This window comes from Lepisma saccharinum, chromosome 25 (assembly GCF_977018435.1).
Source record: "Lepisma saccharinum chromosome 25, izLepSacc3.1, whole genome shotgun sequence".
NCBI lineage: Eukaryota > Metazoa > Arthropoda > Insecta > Zygentoma > Lepismatidae > Lepisma > Lepisma saccharinum.
Window position 1 is genome coordinate 32386996 of NC_139253.1, and position 16383 is coordinate 32403378.

Genomic DNA, 16383 nt, shown 5'->3' on the forward strand with positions numbered 1-16383 from the left:
GTTTTGCCGCTGCACGAATTCCGAAGTGTTCTTTGAACTAGAGATGGAAAGTTCCGTTCATTTTTGGGATTCGTTCTTTGTGAACTAGTTCAGCACTGGGATTCGTTCAAAAGATTCGTTCGCGAACGAATTCACTGATCCGGTTCAGAAAAGACTGACAAGCTGGATGTTCTGTTTCCTCGAATCCGTTCGCGAACGAATTCACTGATCCGGTTCAGAAAAGACTGACAAGCTGGATGTTCTGTTTCCTCGAATCCGTTCGCGAACGAATTCACTGATCCGGATCAGCTTGGCTCGGCCCGGTCAGAAACGAGCGGCCGACTAGAACATATGTTTGCTTTTCTGGAATGCAGGAGGCCTGCCTACGAGATCCAATCAGATCAGAGAAGAATCTTTCGGAAAAGTCAATAACCTTTGATGTGGATGTGCTTGTCACTCGCCACCCGCAGCAGCTAAAACGGGAATGTAACGGGACTTGACTTTGCAAAATGAAAAGGAAGGAAGGGGGACTTGCTTTGTTTGCAGAACCAGCTACCGTCTTTCTGTGTAATGCAATCTGTGTGTATGGGAATTGTTCTAGACATGCCGCGGCATGTGGAAGCCATAACCGTTGCATGGAAATTACCTTTACAGCCATGAGTTAGTTCCCTTGAATAAGGTTTTGACTGATTTTAGGAATTTATAATGCTTCCTTCTTTCAGGAAAAAAAAACTAACAATTTTAACAATGGAGAAAGAGTTATGTTAGTAGGTAATCGTGTTGTTGTTTACTTATTACTCCATATTAACAAGAAACAATTATAATCAAAAACATCCCCCCATGAAAATTCAGCAACTTCATTCCAGTGTCCAGCCTTAGTGCTTGAAACCACACACCGTTTAGTACAAACACACATAAATAGTGGCATTCTTCCTCATCGATTGCATATTATTTAGGTTTCCAAATGCTATTTTAACATTCTGTTTGTTTAGTTTGGTTTCTTCTTCAACGTTCATTTAAAACATTAAAAAATAGGTCGATTTTCTATCTCTTCAGACGTGTCGTGGCGATGAGGATAAGTGATGAAAAATGTTCAAGCAAGACTCGAACCTTGAACCTTCGGAAGCGAGATCATAATTAAACCATTGAATGTGCTCGATTACTGAGGCACCCTGTGCAGGCTGTAAAGACATTTAGAAGTTACGTATATTCAGCTTTATATATTCTATATTATATTATATTTATATTAATTGCCATTTATGTTATCTAGTGTATCTCCTTCCTTCCACTTTTGTCTAATCTAGACGATGAGGATAAATAGTGGTTAGATTAAATTGATGAAAGGATACCCAGATAGAGATACGAACATGGGCGTCCGGAAGGGGGGGCCGTGGCCCCCCCTGGAAAATGAAAGTCAACCAAAAATGATGTATTTCACACATATAATTTCATTTTAGCCACAATAATATGTGTTAATTATTGCATGAACATCATAAATTCAAATTTAAGCAATGTTTTTTTTTAGAGAACAACACTTTTTGGAGAAAATGTGCCTTGTTTGCCCCCCCCCCTGGAAAAAATACCTTCCTTGCCCCTCCCTGGAAAAAATCCTGCGGACGTCCATGGATACGAACTCTGAAATATCCATGGTAAAGTAGGGAATAGCTATAAAATATATTTCTATATTCTAATTATTATAAGTAACTGACATGTTTAAAAAGCAACATTTTAACAATGTGTCAATAACTGCGAATTCTTCATGGAAAGAACTTGCACAAAATATTATAATTTTAAATTTTATAATATTTTCCGGATATGAAAAATATAGGTTAATTTGTTCATCTAGTAGAACTTACGGTAAATATCCCTGCAAGTGACCATTATCATGAGCTTGCAGTACAACGAACTTTTAAATAATGGCAACTTCTGTCCGAAAAAGAAACTGTAACATTGAAAATGCACTTTCCTCCTCCTATGACATGAGAACAATGCCTCAGAAATGTTTACCAGCTGTCACATATTTCAGGATGTGTGAAATAGTAGTGGATATAAACCACTAAAAATAAACTTATTTTCTCTGCAAAGATTTGTTTTACTCCTTCCTGTTTATTTTATAGTTATTTTTCATAACATTCTTATTTGTCCTTCTTGGAATTCATCTGTTGCATGTGGCGTAAGCGGTGACCCTTCCACGTAGTACATTCAATTTCCAACTTCACTTCCACGTAGTACAACCTGGACTGTATTTTGCAGGCTAACGAGGCTCTGGCGTCGGGACCTACGGCCAGTATAATCTTCGTAGTGTGTGTGTTGTCCTGTGTTTCGCCCTTCTTTCTGCTGATTGATCTTCTACAGCCTCAGCTTTTAACTGAAGCCAGAATATCTTAAGATTTTAGTTATACGGCATTACTTGTATTATTACTTATTAGTTATGTTGGACCCCGTATCATGTGACGGGTGCAAAATAGACTAAGTGATGACTCCCTTGTAACTGCAACGCTTCTAACTCCCTCCCCTCTGTATGTGGGTGTGTTTTTCCTTCGTGGATAAGCGTATGAAAAAATAAATATGCAGTCGCTAGCAAAGGTAAGTATACATTGATTCTCTTTATCGCCCTGTTGTTTTTCGTAAGATGGTACTTTAGTGATAAGGAAAATGTCATCCTGCGTAGGTAAAGAAGAGATAAGTATCATCGAGACTTGTTAAGACGAGGTCAAGAACGTCGGGGAATGCAAAATCGAGATCGAAACTTAAATATTCGAGAGTCTTAACTTAAAATTATTTTCCCTATTTTGTGTGTCGTTTCTGCCATTTTTTGGCTAATTGCTACGACGAAGGTTTGAGTTTGGTTTGAGTTGGTGTTTTAAGTCCACTTTATGCACAGTATGGCTAATCGGGACTGGACCTACAGTTTAAAGTGGGATCCGAACCACTTGTGCCTCCACCGGGTATCGAACACGAGACCCCTTGATTACAAGGCAATGACGCTATCTACGACGAAGGTGAATGATGATTACTGTATATGATGAAGAGACTCTCATAAGGTATGCAATAACGATGCGCATGTAAGTTTTCGAACCCAGACCTTCAGTGGTACGTTGACGATTTCGGCGAAATCGAAGTTGCTTTACTGTAAGACGTATTAGAATATAACAAAGAATCTATGCTCTTTAATGTACAAACTTATGTCTTCATGGAGGTTTTCTTGTTTTAAATGTTTGTATTTCGAGATCTTTCCTTATCAAAAAAATTCTCAAAGTTTGTGAGTCCGGATGTACAGTTTAAAGCGATATCCGAACCAACATGTGGCCTCCCCGATGGCACAGTGGTAGCGTCGTCGCCTTGCTAACATAAGGGCCCCCGGGTTCGAAACCCGGTGGATGCACATAGTGGTTCGGATCCCACTTTAAACTGTAGGTCCAGTCCCGATTAGCCTTACTGTGCATAAAGTGGACGTAAAAACACCAACTCAATCAATCAATCGGGACATCCCTAGATCGAAATACCTTTCGCATTTTCCTTTCTTTCGGATGAACGACAAATTTGCCAAATAATTCTAACCATGCGCGTGTCGAGACTTTTTATCCCCAGAGGGGACAAATCAAAACTATTTTCCAGGGGGACAAAGAATATGTACCCGTACTTATGGCGATGCTTTATTTTGAATTAATTAGTAAGGGAATAAATAACATTTATATTTATTTTACTTTCCAAGGTAAAAAGAACAGTGTACCAAATGAACAGCACTATCTTTTTCCAAGGGGGTGACAAGTGCCCGTCTTGTCCCTCCCTGGTTCTAGCCACTTCCGCTTTTTTCTTCTCTGAAGAGGAAATTTCCTTTGAAGACCACATTAGTGGAAACTCGTCCTATTTCCCTGGGTGCCGGTGAAGCGGAGAAGGGAGGGGGTTGGTTCGGGTATCACGTGACTTGCTGGAATTTTGTTTTCAATCGCAGGCGCGGAGTGTGAACAAAGGGACCAACTGTTTCCCCCGAGCGCTCGAGGCGTCTTTCAGTCTTTCCTATGCGAGCGCGGAGCGGTTTCGGTATTCGTTCGCGACTGAGCCGTTTCGAAGCGAATCAGTGAACCGGATCAGTCGTTCGTTGAAAAGATTCGTTCAAAAAGATTCGTTCGTTCGCGAACGACTCATCTCTACTTTGAACCAATCGTCTGAGGCTAGCGGCAGAGAGATGCAGCCGTACAAGATTTTGTCGGACACGGAACAGAACATCGCAGCGATAAGGGGAGAACGGCTTTTGGTAGAACCGAGCCTATCTTGCGCTGTCGGAATTGTGGGTTAAATTTAAAGCTGGAGACCTCCCCTTGCGGTAATCAGTAAAGGGCCTTCTGGTGTGGCAGATCCTCGAAAATCCCGTATCTGGTGCTTTTAGTTTTCCGGCCACCAGGGCTGTTGTGATATACCGATTTCTTTCTTCAGAATGTGTCTTGTGCAGTGCAGTGTGTGGTAGTGCTTCTTCCTGAACCCTTGTCTGTACACCGAGCCTCAGGGATTGTTAATACATGAAGAGGTAAGTCGAATAAGACTGTTTCCTTCCCATTGTTGTGTCTGTGAACCACCACATGGTACACCTACACGTCACGCTGCGAGTAATGACATTACCAGGCTATAAAAAAAGGACCTTCGCATGTCTAGAATTGTTGATTACGGCCTACAGCTGGCGTGATGCCCATTTGCGTGGGCGAACCTGTACTAAACTAAGTGGATTTTAAAATGTTAAGAGATACAAAGAAGCATTTGTGCTTGTAATATTCTGTATACAATGACAGGCATGAGTAGGATAAAATCAATACACTTGAAATTAAGTACAGAGCAGTAATCACAGCAAATTAACAGTTTGGGTTCTGGTCGCTGTAACCGTTAATATTTGTTCTCCGCTTTGTATAGGACAAGTATTCGTTAGGTCTTCTGACTAAGATTTTTGATTGATTTTTCCCTACACCTACAGTGATGATATTTCTTGTCGCAGGATATTTCCACTTTTCGGTCGAAAACTAACAGATAATTTCCAAATCCTTCAATTGCCTTTCATGTCAGGGGCGTAGTCAAGAGTTTTTTCAGGGCGAGGAGTTCTTGGACAACCATCAGCGAAAAATATTACTGAAGTAAAAACTTGCAATGTGCGAACTTGCCGCTATGCATATCAATTGTGAAATACTACTTTTGAACTAACCATCAACACAATTACAGTTTTGAATTTCACTTATGAATTTCAATTATAATTTTTGAAAATTATGCCGCTATTCTTACATCTCGTCCGTCATATTAGTAAAGTTTCCCCTTTCCAAACTGAAATTTCGGCATTAATAACGAAAGTATGAGTATGTATATAAGCACTATATGTGCCACAAAGTGCTTTGCAAACCTCCTTAGTGCATTTACCATCATTTCTAGATAAATTCGAAAAAAAAAAATGGGAGGGGAGCGTGCCCGACGAACCCATACATCAGTGGGCAGCCACTTTTCTGAGGGGGGATGCCCACCCACCCTGATCCTCTTTTAGTGTCGCCAATGTTTGCACAGGAGCGGCGTCAAAGTAATAAGGTAAAGAAGGAATTTTATCCTTTCCATAGGATACCAGGACAGGATTTCCAAAATCTATGCCTTCAGATAACTCTGTTTCGACTAAATGACGCAATATTCTGTAAAATGGCCCTTCTTTGTTTTTCTGAGAAATGAGCGTATTTTCCACCGCTTCCCGTCACGCACAGACCCACTTTTGTAGAAAATGTGTATTCTCATTTTGTAAATGTGACCTTAAAAAATGCAGTTTTAATGCATCCGGTTAAAGAAATTATTTGGAGCCCCAGAAGTTGACTGTCTGAGACATTCTCATGTTTTTCATTTCCAGAATTTGTGATAAAGTTGATATTGGAAGGAAATGAATAGGTTACAGGATACTGGATAAAATTTTAAAACTGAAGACTCATTTCATCTTGAACCAGCATTGCTTACTGATACAGGCGTAGCTACAATGTATCGTTATGAGAAACACTTAACTTTTTCTTCATTGCAACTGCTGATTGCCTAAGGTAGTGCAAAAATTATAAAATTCTCAACAATTAAACAACAACCTCGAAAAAAAATCATAAATAATAATGTATAATGATCAAAATTAATTTTAAATTCACAAATTGTCAGTAAATAATGTCAAGCGGACATATTTTAGTGGTTGAAAGGACAATGTGCTGTGTTGAGAAGGTGAATAAACAATTTGAGGCAATGAGATCATATTTAAAATCATATCTGATCATTCTTATTTTTGAATAGTTAGGGCTGAGTCATTTCATTTTAGAACAGCCCACATAGCTCTAAATTTTTAATATAAAATTTGCATAAACCTGTATTATCTGTGAAAGATAGCAATATTTACAAAATACGTAATTTTGATCTTTTTTACAAACTGTATGGCTATTTTCAAGATAGTTTTTAACAATTTTTTTAAAAAAACAACATACACTTTGTACAGTTCTAGCCTTCATTCTTTCGTTTTGCAATCATATTAAACCATTTTTTGTTCTTTTATAAAGTTTTTTAAGAGCATAGATCAAATGAGGCAATTAGTACCACAATGTAGTGTAATAGAGTTCAAGGTGGATTTCATTCTGTTGGATAGGACGATAATGTGGACAAAAGGAGCGTTTTGTGTTCAGCTACTAAAAACTAGATTCTTTAAACGGCAACATTTTGAGCATGTCAAATTATTTAGGGGAGGCTGGGGTGCAATTCGAATGAAATTATTTTTGGGGTACTGTACCCCCTTCCCCCCTTCCTCCTCTTTTCGTTTCTGCTTCACTGGTGCTGAATCGATTGAATGGTTTGGTTTATTTTACTTCGCTTTTCTGCCACTTTTGGCTAATCGCCAACGCCAAGATGAGTATGAGATATGATGAATGAACACTTACAAAGAACACCCATTCTCGAGCCGGAATTCGAACCCGTGAAAATGTATTCTGGCTCAGTTCTTTGCACTGTGCATTGAAAAATTGTTAATTAGTTTTGTAGCACAAGCTAACAGCACACGTGCGACCAGTGGCGTGCCCAAGATTTTCGAAAGGGGAAAACTTTTTTTTTAGTAGTCAGTCCTCATATATTTTCCTACCTTTGACGTTCTTTTTTAGGAATACTTGGCAGAGGGGGTTATGACCCCCACCAACCCGCCCTTGTGTACGCCACTGTGTGCGACTTGCAAGATCTACGTTCCCCCTGAATTGTCAAAGTGTCACAAAACAATGCAGATTAGCGAAGGACCCGACCTACCCTCAGAAGTAAAGCTGTGAAATTGCGTTTCTTTTATTGCAAGGAAACAACTGCAGACCACCATCAGTTCCTTGACCTCATTCCCACGACAAGGGAAGAAGACCCGCTTGTCAGTTTGTAGATTGATTTGTATCGTCTTGTGCGACAAGTTGAAGTTCTTGTCGCAAATACTGCAGAAGACAGTTCGTAGCAGTGTTGCCATATGAAAGGAAATTTCCCTAATCGCAGGGAAATTGTGGCAAAATTGTAGCTGGAAAGGTAAAATTTAACAAAAATATCAAAATTTGATGGTGGGAAATTTCTCCTTATTTAATATTTAAAAAAATATTTTAATAACGCAACTAGGCATAAATCTAACGTACTAACAGTTGTAAAAAAATCCATATTTTGAGATCTGGCAACACTGGTTCGTAACAGTTTGGTTGATTTTTGAAAACTCCTTCTATTGGGCGAGCTTTGATGATGTAGCTATAACTTGACAAGATCTTTAATTTCTTTGGTTTAAGTTTTCAGTCCAATTTATGCACAGGCAGGCTAATTAGAATTGAACCTACAGTTTAAAGTGTGGCTCCACCGGGCATCAAACTCAGGACCCCTTGATTGGAAGGCGACGACGTTACCACTACGCCATCGGGGAGGCTCTTGCTTCGTATTGTTTTCTTGCACTTATATTATTTTCGTTTTGCCTGCACAAAAATATGTGAACGCATGAACAATTTACCTCCCTAAATAGTGTGGAGTAGAGAAAGGAGAAGTGCGTCGTATAGGTTTCATTCGTTTCTCTGTCCTTTGCGCGCCTGACGGCGGCCCGCTTTCCGGCCGGCCAGACGGCAACTCCCGTATAATCGACGAGCATTCAACCGTTTTTTTTTTTTTTTTTGTTACTTGTTTTCTGATTTTACTTCTGCTTTGAATATAGTACCCTGCTTCGGCTTGCGAGCTCTGGGTTTATGGTACCAGACCGACCAGTCACTCGTAAGTCTTAAGTTAGCTAATTTGTGAAACAAGAAATAAACCACTGATATCTAATTTTACCTTGTATTTGAAAAATATACCTTACCAATAGTCACTACATTTTACAAAACCGTGGTATCAACTTTTCTTCTAATACTGTTCTTGTGTCAGAGAATGTGATGTGTGCTTATAAAATTATTTTAGCGACGCTCGTATAAAGTTTTAACAATCGCGGGAAACTCGCAACGCGACGTCCGACGGCACTACTCCTAACCGAGGAAATCTTTTCGCGCCGAGAAAGTTAATGTTACTCCTTTTCTGTTCCCAACCGCACTGTTCTCGTTCATTTTGCACCACTCACCCCATTGCAACTCTAAGTCTGTGATTGGTCTTTGCATAATCACACCATGCAATGTTATGCCAATAGCATTCAAGCTCTTTACTGCCTAGCGACAGCTTCTATTGCGCCACCATGCAAAACACGTTCACTGTAATCCAACACTCTTCCTACGCACTATTCTTGTTCCTCGTAATCACCCTTTCGTCCTACGTGTGCGTTATTTTACGTGACCCAAAGTAATCGGTCACAATCTGCCCCTCCCTGGGCAAAAATAAAAATTTCGAGTCAAAGGAGGAATTTTTATTTCAGTAGGTTGTTCCTAAATGATCAGTTCTATTTACTTTGGTCACAACTTCCTCGGTTGGTCATTCACTTTTTGATCACTCCTCGTATAATCACTACACACGCATCATCATTCCCTATCACCACATTGTGTTGGCAAAATTTATATTTAAATTTGACATTTATTTTATACAGCACAAAATATAAAAGTACAAGAGATAATATAAAAGTACAAGAGATTATACAATATTAGGTAAATCCCTTATTTTCCACCATCCTTTATCCTTTGAAGTAGTACACTGTTTACCTAACAATAATTAATACATAATAACATATCAAGTTCTTATGAAACACATTTCTCTAAATACACCAATAATATAACAAATACATAGGAACCTATATTCCAATTTTTATCTAAAATATAAAATTATCTTTTTTTTTTTTTTTTTTTTTTACATACAATAACTCTACAACACGCTTCCTTTCAGTACACTAAAAAAAACCTAACATTCTTATCCTAAAAATTAACCTTTAAACATATTGACATTTATACAAGAAACTACACTACACTTTTTTTTTTAATCAACTAATAACTAAATATTCTTCAAATTCTCATTGAAAGCTCTAAAACTTAGTACCTTCTAAATTCAAATGAAAGTATTTTTCGCTTTTCAAAACCTAGCCTATTACATTGTAACATTCAATTTTTTACAGTACTCAATTTTCTTTTCCCTTGAACATCTCCATAACTTAAGGTTTTCTACATGTTGGTCACTTACCAACTCCTCAGTATCACAATCCAATAGATCAAAAACTCCATTTCTAGTTTGTTTCATACAATAATAAGGCCCTCTAAACAAGTCAAAATATTTAGCAATCTTTTTATCAATTAATGAACTATGCTTATGAGTCTTTAAAAATACTAAATCACCTTCTACAATTTCAGTTCTACCTACTTCTTTTTCAGCATGTTTATCTACAAATTTCTGTCTTTTTTCACAAGTTTTGACTTTCACCATTTTTAGTTTATTACTCCAGTTGACATTAATTTCATTTTCGATTCCAAATTTAGCTTTCAAATTTCCATCAATCTGTTCGTTTAAATGTACTGAGACAGGAGCTTCTCCTAAAGTTTCATTTATGGAATAATTCAATAAGTTAACAATTTTACTAACATACAACGGCCAATCTTTATGCATGTCTTCACAATATATTCTCATGAGTCGATTAATCTCCTGGTGAGCACGTTCTACTAAATTGGTTTTAGGATGATAACTGCTACAGTAATATATCTCAACACCAAACTCTTTCATTTTCTGTTTGAACTGTTTACTAATAAAACAAGACCCTCTATCGCAAATCAATCTTTTCGGTATACCCAAATGAACAAAGTAACAATTAACCAGCTTATCCAGAACTTTTTCTGTAGTAGCGTTTGGTATAGCGTAAGCAACTAAATACCTAGAAAACCCATCCAAAACTGTTAACAAAAATTTCTCTCTACGAGGCCCAGTAGGCAACTGGCCTTGCAAATCTACAAATACTTGCTCCCTTACGGAATTAATGACATGCATACCCAATTTGGCTTTAACAGGGTGTTTATCTGGTTTAGTTTTAGCACAAATAACACAGTCATTTATCCAATTTCTCACATCCTTTCTCATCCCTCTCCAAACAAATGATTTTATCAGTCTATTTACTACTTTATCAACACCAAAATGTCCACATTGATCATGATAAACCTTAATCACATCAGCTACAAAAATATTTGGCAAACACAATCTCCAATTTTCCAGAAAATGGTAATTTCTAGTCAACAGAACACCCTCTTCTAGTTTATAAAATTTATTTACATTTATTATTCTTGATCTCATAACATTTCCCTCTTCATTTTCCAAAATACTAATGATTTTCTTCAATCTCTCATCTTCTCGTTGCGCCTGTTTTAATTGTTCCTTAGAAAAAGGTAAATTTTCAAGTTTCAAGTTACCAATTGTGTTAACAAACACTTTTTCTATTTCAAACTCCGGGTTGTTTCTTGACAACAAATCAGATAAATTATTATCCACTCCTCTAACATAAGTTACTTTAAATTTGTGTTTTCCTAATTCTAACGACCATCTACACAAACGCAGATTCCAGTGTTTAGCGGAATTCAGCCATTGTAGTGCTTTGTGGTCAGTTAAAACCTCAAACTCCAGACCTGATACATACATTTCAAATTTCTTTATGCAAAATAACACTGCTAGACATTCTAATTCAGTAATGCTGTAATTTTGTTCAGCTTTAGTCAATTTTCTACTTACATAGTGTATCACCTTCTTACATTCACCCTCCATTTGAAACAAATAACCACCAATAGCGACTGAAGATGCATCACAACTAATATAGAATTTTTTGTTAAAGTTAGGGTGACATAACATGGTTTCATTAGCAATTACCTCTTTCATTTTATCGAAACTTGCTTGTTCTATGGCTCCCCATTGCCATTTCTTATTTTTATGCAACAAATCAGCTATAGGAGCTATAATATTGGAAAAATTAGGTACAAATCTCTTCAACCATGTGAAACTTCCCAGTAACTTCTGTATCTCCTTTTTGTTTCTAGGTTCTTGCAATTCTAAAATGCTTTTTACTTTTTCAGGATTGGCCCTCACACCAGAACCAGATATAAGGTGTCCTAAGAACAAAACTTCCTTTTTACAAAATTCTGTTTTTCTTAACTTAACTGTCATTCCAGCTTCGTGCAATTTTTGCAATACAATTTGCAAATGTTTTACATGATCTTCAAAAGTACTATCAAAAATTAATAAATCGTCAACATATATTATACAAAATTCTGACACATTTCCCAAAACATGATTCAAAGCACTAGTAAAGGCAGAAACGCCTGTCGTAATTCCAAAAGGTAATTTCCTAAATTGGTACATTTTCCCCTCAAAAATAAAAGCCGTACATGCCTTACTATTTTCTGTAAGTGGTATCTGAAAATAACCTGCTGACAGATCAAGAGAGGTAAAATACTTCTTTCCATTGAAATTTAACAAAATCTCATCTAATTTAACTACTCTATTTTGTTCTAGCCTTATCTTTTGATTGGTTGCACGAAAATCTACCACAACTCTTTTTTCATCACTTCGAGGCTTAGGCACTACCAAAAGTGGATTTAAATATGGTGAGTGACCCAATTCTACAATATCATCTCTCTCACACTGCTCAATTTGTTCTCTCACTTCATTTTTCTATGCAAAAGGTACAGAATAGAATTTTCCCACAACTGGTTCATCGTCTATTAACTTGATGTCATATGTAAACTTATTACAAGTGCCCGGTCTATCAGAAAAAACATCTATTAGAGGAGACAATGCATCCAACAACTCCATCTTTTGTTTACTAGTTAATTCTTCAGAAAATTGTATTCGTTCACGCAAATCATTCACTGTAGCATCTCTTTGGTCTTTAACTTTCGCAGTTGGCAACACTTCAGCTCTCTCAGTAAATTTCAAACAATCATCTCTTTTCACTCGTAGGCGACTCACATTGGCTTCCTTTTCACATTCTTCCTCTTCATACTGTGTGGGTAAAAACTTAATAACGTTTCTTCCAACTTCTGTATTAAAAAACATCTTCTTTTCTTGAAAGTCTAACACCCCTTCTATTGTAAACAAAAAATCGCTTCCTAATATCACTGGTAGATTAAGATCTTTAACCACTACAAACTCCATCAATAATTCAGCTCCTTCCAGGTTAAGTATAGTCACTGTTTTTCCTAGCACCCTAGATTTCTTTTTTCCTGTGTAGTCAATCAAAATTAAATTATCTACTTTTGTTAATGAAGGTCTTGTCACATCAGATGTGACCTTTTTCCATGTCTTCTCGGACATTATCGAAATCATACTTCCGGTGTCTACTAAGCATGTCACTTGAAGTTTATTGACCTCAGCTTTCACGCAGACTGAATGTTTAATCTTTCTTCTGTTAGCCGAACTATTCAAAATTTCTTCATTAAATGCACTATCTTCATCCACTAAATCTTCATACCACCTCACGTCAATTTCACACACTTGTAATAAACTCTTCTCAAAAAGCATTACAAATTCTCTCATTGCTAATTCATTCCAATGCACCAAGTCTTGTCGATAATTATAACCATTTCCCATCGTCTTCTCATATTTATCTAAGTTAATTTCTCCGTTATCCTTCAAAAACAAACTATCTAGGCTGAGCACTTGAACTTTTTCTCTTTTTCCCAACTCTTTAATCACTCTGTTAAAGAATGTAAGTTTTTTCCAATGATCATAACTGCTATCATTCGCCACTGCAGGCACAGGAGGAACCGTACACAAAACAATCTCTTCACTCTTATTCTCCAATAAGTCTACTAACTCTACGTAGGATTTCTTAAAATCTTCCTTTTTTCCTCTTTTTAAGACATCATTTGTACCTATTAAAACTAACACTTTACCGAACTTGATGCTATGTTCTATATTCCTTAATTTTTGTAACAAGTCATCAACTTTACACCCACTCTCACACAAACCGACATATCTTCTTCCTTCTCCGTTAAATTTCACTGATCTGTTTAACACAACGTTCGCAAATCTCACTAATTGACTGTCTCCCATCAATTCATAATCTTCAAGTACACATTTGTTCTCAACTTTCTCCACTGCTGTTCTTCGTATACTATTCTTGCATTGATTAGCACTAAAACTCACTTTATTATCTTCTTTCTTAAACTTATTCAGCGTTTCATCTTCCACTGATTTATTTGATTCGAAGTCAACTATAGTTGGTGAGGTGCAACTTTTTCTTTTACTTCCATTTTCCAGTTTATTTAGTAAAATACGAAGACTATTCCCGACTTTCTCAAAATTAGGAATACATTCACTACACAAATCACTAGGAGACAATTCCTTATTGTTAACTTCCTCCAAAAATGTTTTCATCTCGCCTACTTTAGTTACTAACTTCTCCCTCAATGGAGGCTCATGAATTTCAGCTTTCACAACTAATATGTCATTTATTTCTTTCTCGGGGTTATTTTTACTATTTTTCACTACATCACTGTAAAGACACTTTCGATTTACTATCGTCTGTCCGTTATCAGTTCTATTTTCGGTTCTTATTTTATCAGTCACTATCCGAGAAAAATCACGTGACTCTTCCATTACTCGTTTTTTGAACTAGTACGGTTTGCGGTAGAGTTATTAAAACCTTGGCCATTAACCGGTACATTTCTGGTAATTTCATTTCCTTCCCTATTTGCTAAACTATTTCTAGTTTGATCTTCCTGTCTTCTCTCAAAGTATTCATTTCTTCGAGGTGTCGGCGAGAAACGAGCTTGCTGTGCAAATCGCCCTTGGTAAGGAAATGGCGCTGTTCCAACGTTAGAAGTTACACTTCCATTATTACCAAGTGGAGTTATTCTATTTTGCCCATAAAAATTTCTAGTGTTTCTTTTGACTTCTACATTCCTCACAGCATATCTCCCTTCATTCTGTCTGGCTCCTCTCACTTCACCTCTTCTTTCTTCTGTCATTCTTTGTCCTGAGTTTTTCTGTCCAGCCCACAAAATTTCATGCCTTCTTATAACGTCTGCGGCCGAATTCAAAGTTTTGCATTTTGCTGCCAGCAACATTTCTCTTAGTCTAAAAGGTAACTGATTAGCGACCAAACTAACACACTTGTCTTCTGAAAGTGAAGATTGTAGCAATTTCAACTGTCTCACATTATCCCAGTAGAATTCTTCCATTGCTTTTCCGCGTCCAGGTATAAATTTCTGCGTTAATATCTCTGTCAATTTTGTAGATTTCACATCTTCAGATTCAAACTTCCTTAAGAACTTCTTTTTGAAGTGCTCATAATCACTGTACTTAGACTTAGTTTCTAAGAACCATAACTTTGCTGTCTTAGTTAACACAAAAGGAAGTACATGTAAATACTGATATTCCTTCACTCCCATTAAAGTTAAACTTTCCTCGAGATCTTGCAAGAATTCAGACGGTAGCAAGTCGTCCATTTCACCTGAGAACTTTTTCAACTTTGTTATATCACTATACTTGATAGGGCTTTCTTTTACTTTCTCTTGTTTTCTCTTTTCCTTTCTTCTATTTCTTTGTTTCTTCCTTCGATACGTTTTATTATAGGAATCGGAGTCTTCTGAGCTGGCACTCGTGGAAATACGTATCTTACTCCTATCACCTTTCTTCAAACTTTCTTCATCACTTTCATCACTACGAGACGACTCGCTTTCTTCGTCACTATCACTCACTCTTTCGTTCTTAATCACCCTTCGTACTGGTAGTTTAACAACACTTCCGCTAGACTTTTCTACACTACGTCTATCTCTACGACCCCTACTTTCACTACTTTCACCGGCAAATTTCAAAACTTTCTCTACACTTTCATCCGTCATTTCTTCATTTCTTTCAAAAACTAACCCTTTAAAACGCTTCACTTCTTCCTTAAGAGCATCGATTCTGTTATGTATTTCTCTCTCACTTTCTTTCAATTTCTTCTCAAACACTTCAACACTTTCTTCGTTATTCCTTTCTAACAAAAGTATTCTTCTTGAAATAACCTGAACCTCTTTCTCTATCTCTCTTTGTTGCACTTTCAACAATTCATTTTCACTTCGCAGATTATCACATTTCAATTCAAGGTCACCTCGATTTATTTTACACTTATTCTTAACATTACTCAGTTCTTCCACTTGTATCTCTAATTTTCCTTCTGACTTTCCCACTGCAATTCCAATTTCTTTCTTCATCTCTTCATGCGCCTCGTTACACCATTCACGATGCAACCGCAACTCTTCCCTAACACTTTCCACACTAAATATTTTACTTTCTAACACTTGAAAACGCTCGATCATTTCACTCTTATCTTCTTCACTTTGTTTCACCATACATTCTAACTTCTCGTTTTGTTTTTCAAATTTCGCATCCATTTTCTCGGAGTTCACTAACAACCGTCGGAGCATTTCCATCACATTTGCATTACTCATATCATCCCTTTTCTGATCTTCCGACACTACATCCTCCCCCACGGATTCATTTTTCTCAGCGCCACTGCACTTTGCACATCTAAACACTTTTTCCTTCTCATTCACAAAAGACTCGAACTCAACATCAGTCATACCTTCACATGATTTGTGCTTCCAAAGTTTACACTCGCTACATTCTATGCTTCCATCTTCGCTCAGCATCTTGCCACAACACTCTAAAGTAATGTCCCAGTTAACTTCAGGGGCGTCATCTCTTAATTTAGGGGCAACAGACTTTCTTCTAGCCATTTCTTATTAATTAAACACAGCACCACAACACGCAGGACAAAAACATATCGCTCTCCTAGCTGGTCGATGCACAACGTCACGTTTCCTCCAGCTGTGATTGAGCACAACAAGGTCAACACAGATATAAACAATGCAAACTATTTGCCTCCTCTCAAACACAACGCAGTTTATCCAACTCACTAGGAAATATAAGGCTCTTCCCCGATGATTTTAGAAAATTTAGAAGTAAATTTGGGATAATTTAGAATTTAGA

The 16383-nt window shown here is 37.1% G+C and overlaps 1 protein-coding gene across 3 annotated transcripts in view; it reads left to right on the plus strand.

Moving 5' to 3' along the window:
* The window catches only part of GEFmeso (Guanine nucleotide exchange factor in mesoderm), a 486781-nt gene that overhangs the window by 366067 nt on the left and 104331 nt on the right, over positions 1 to 16383 (plus strand). The window contains exon 1 of one of the 3 annotated variants that reach the window (XM_083112044.1): positions 4143 to 4507. The exons of the other annotated variants lie outside the window; for them this stretch is intronic. The gene's annotated coding sequence lies outside the window, so the exon portion shown is untranslated. Of the gene's footprint in view, positions 1 to 4142; positions 4508 to 16383 lie in introns of those variants that run through there. 3 annotated transcript variants of the gene reach the window in all.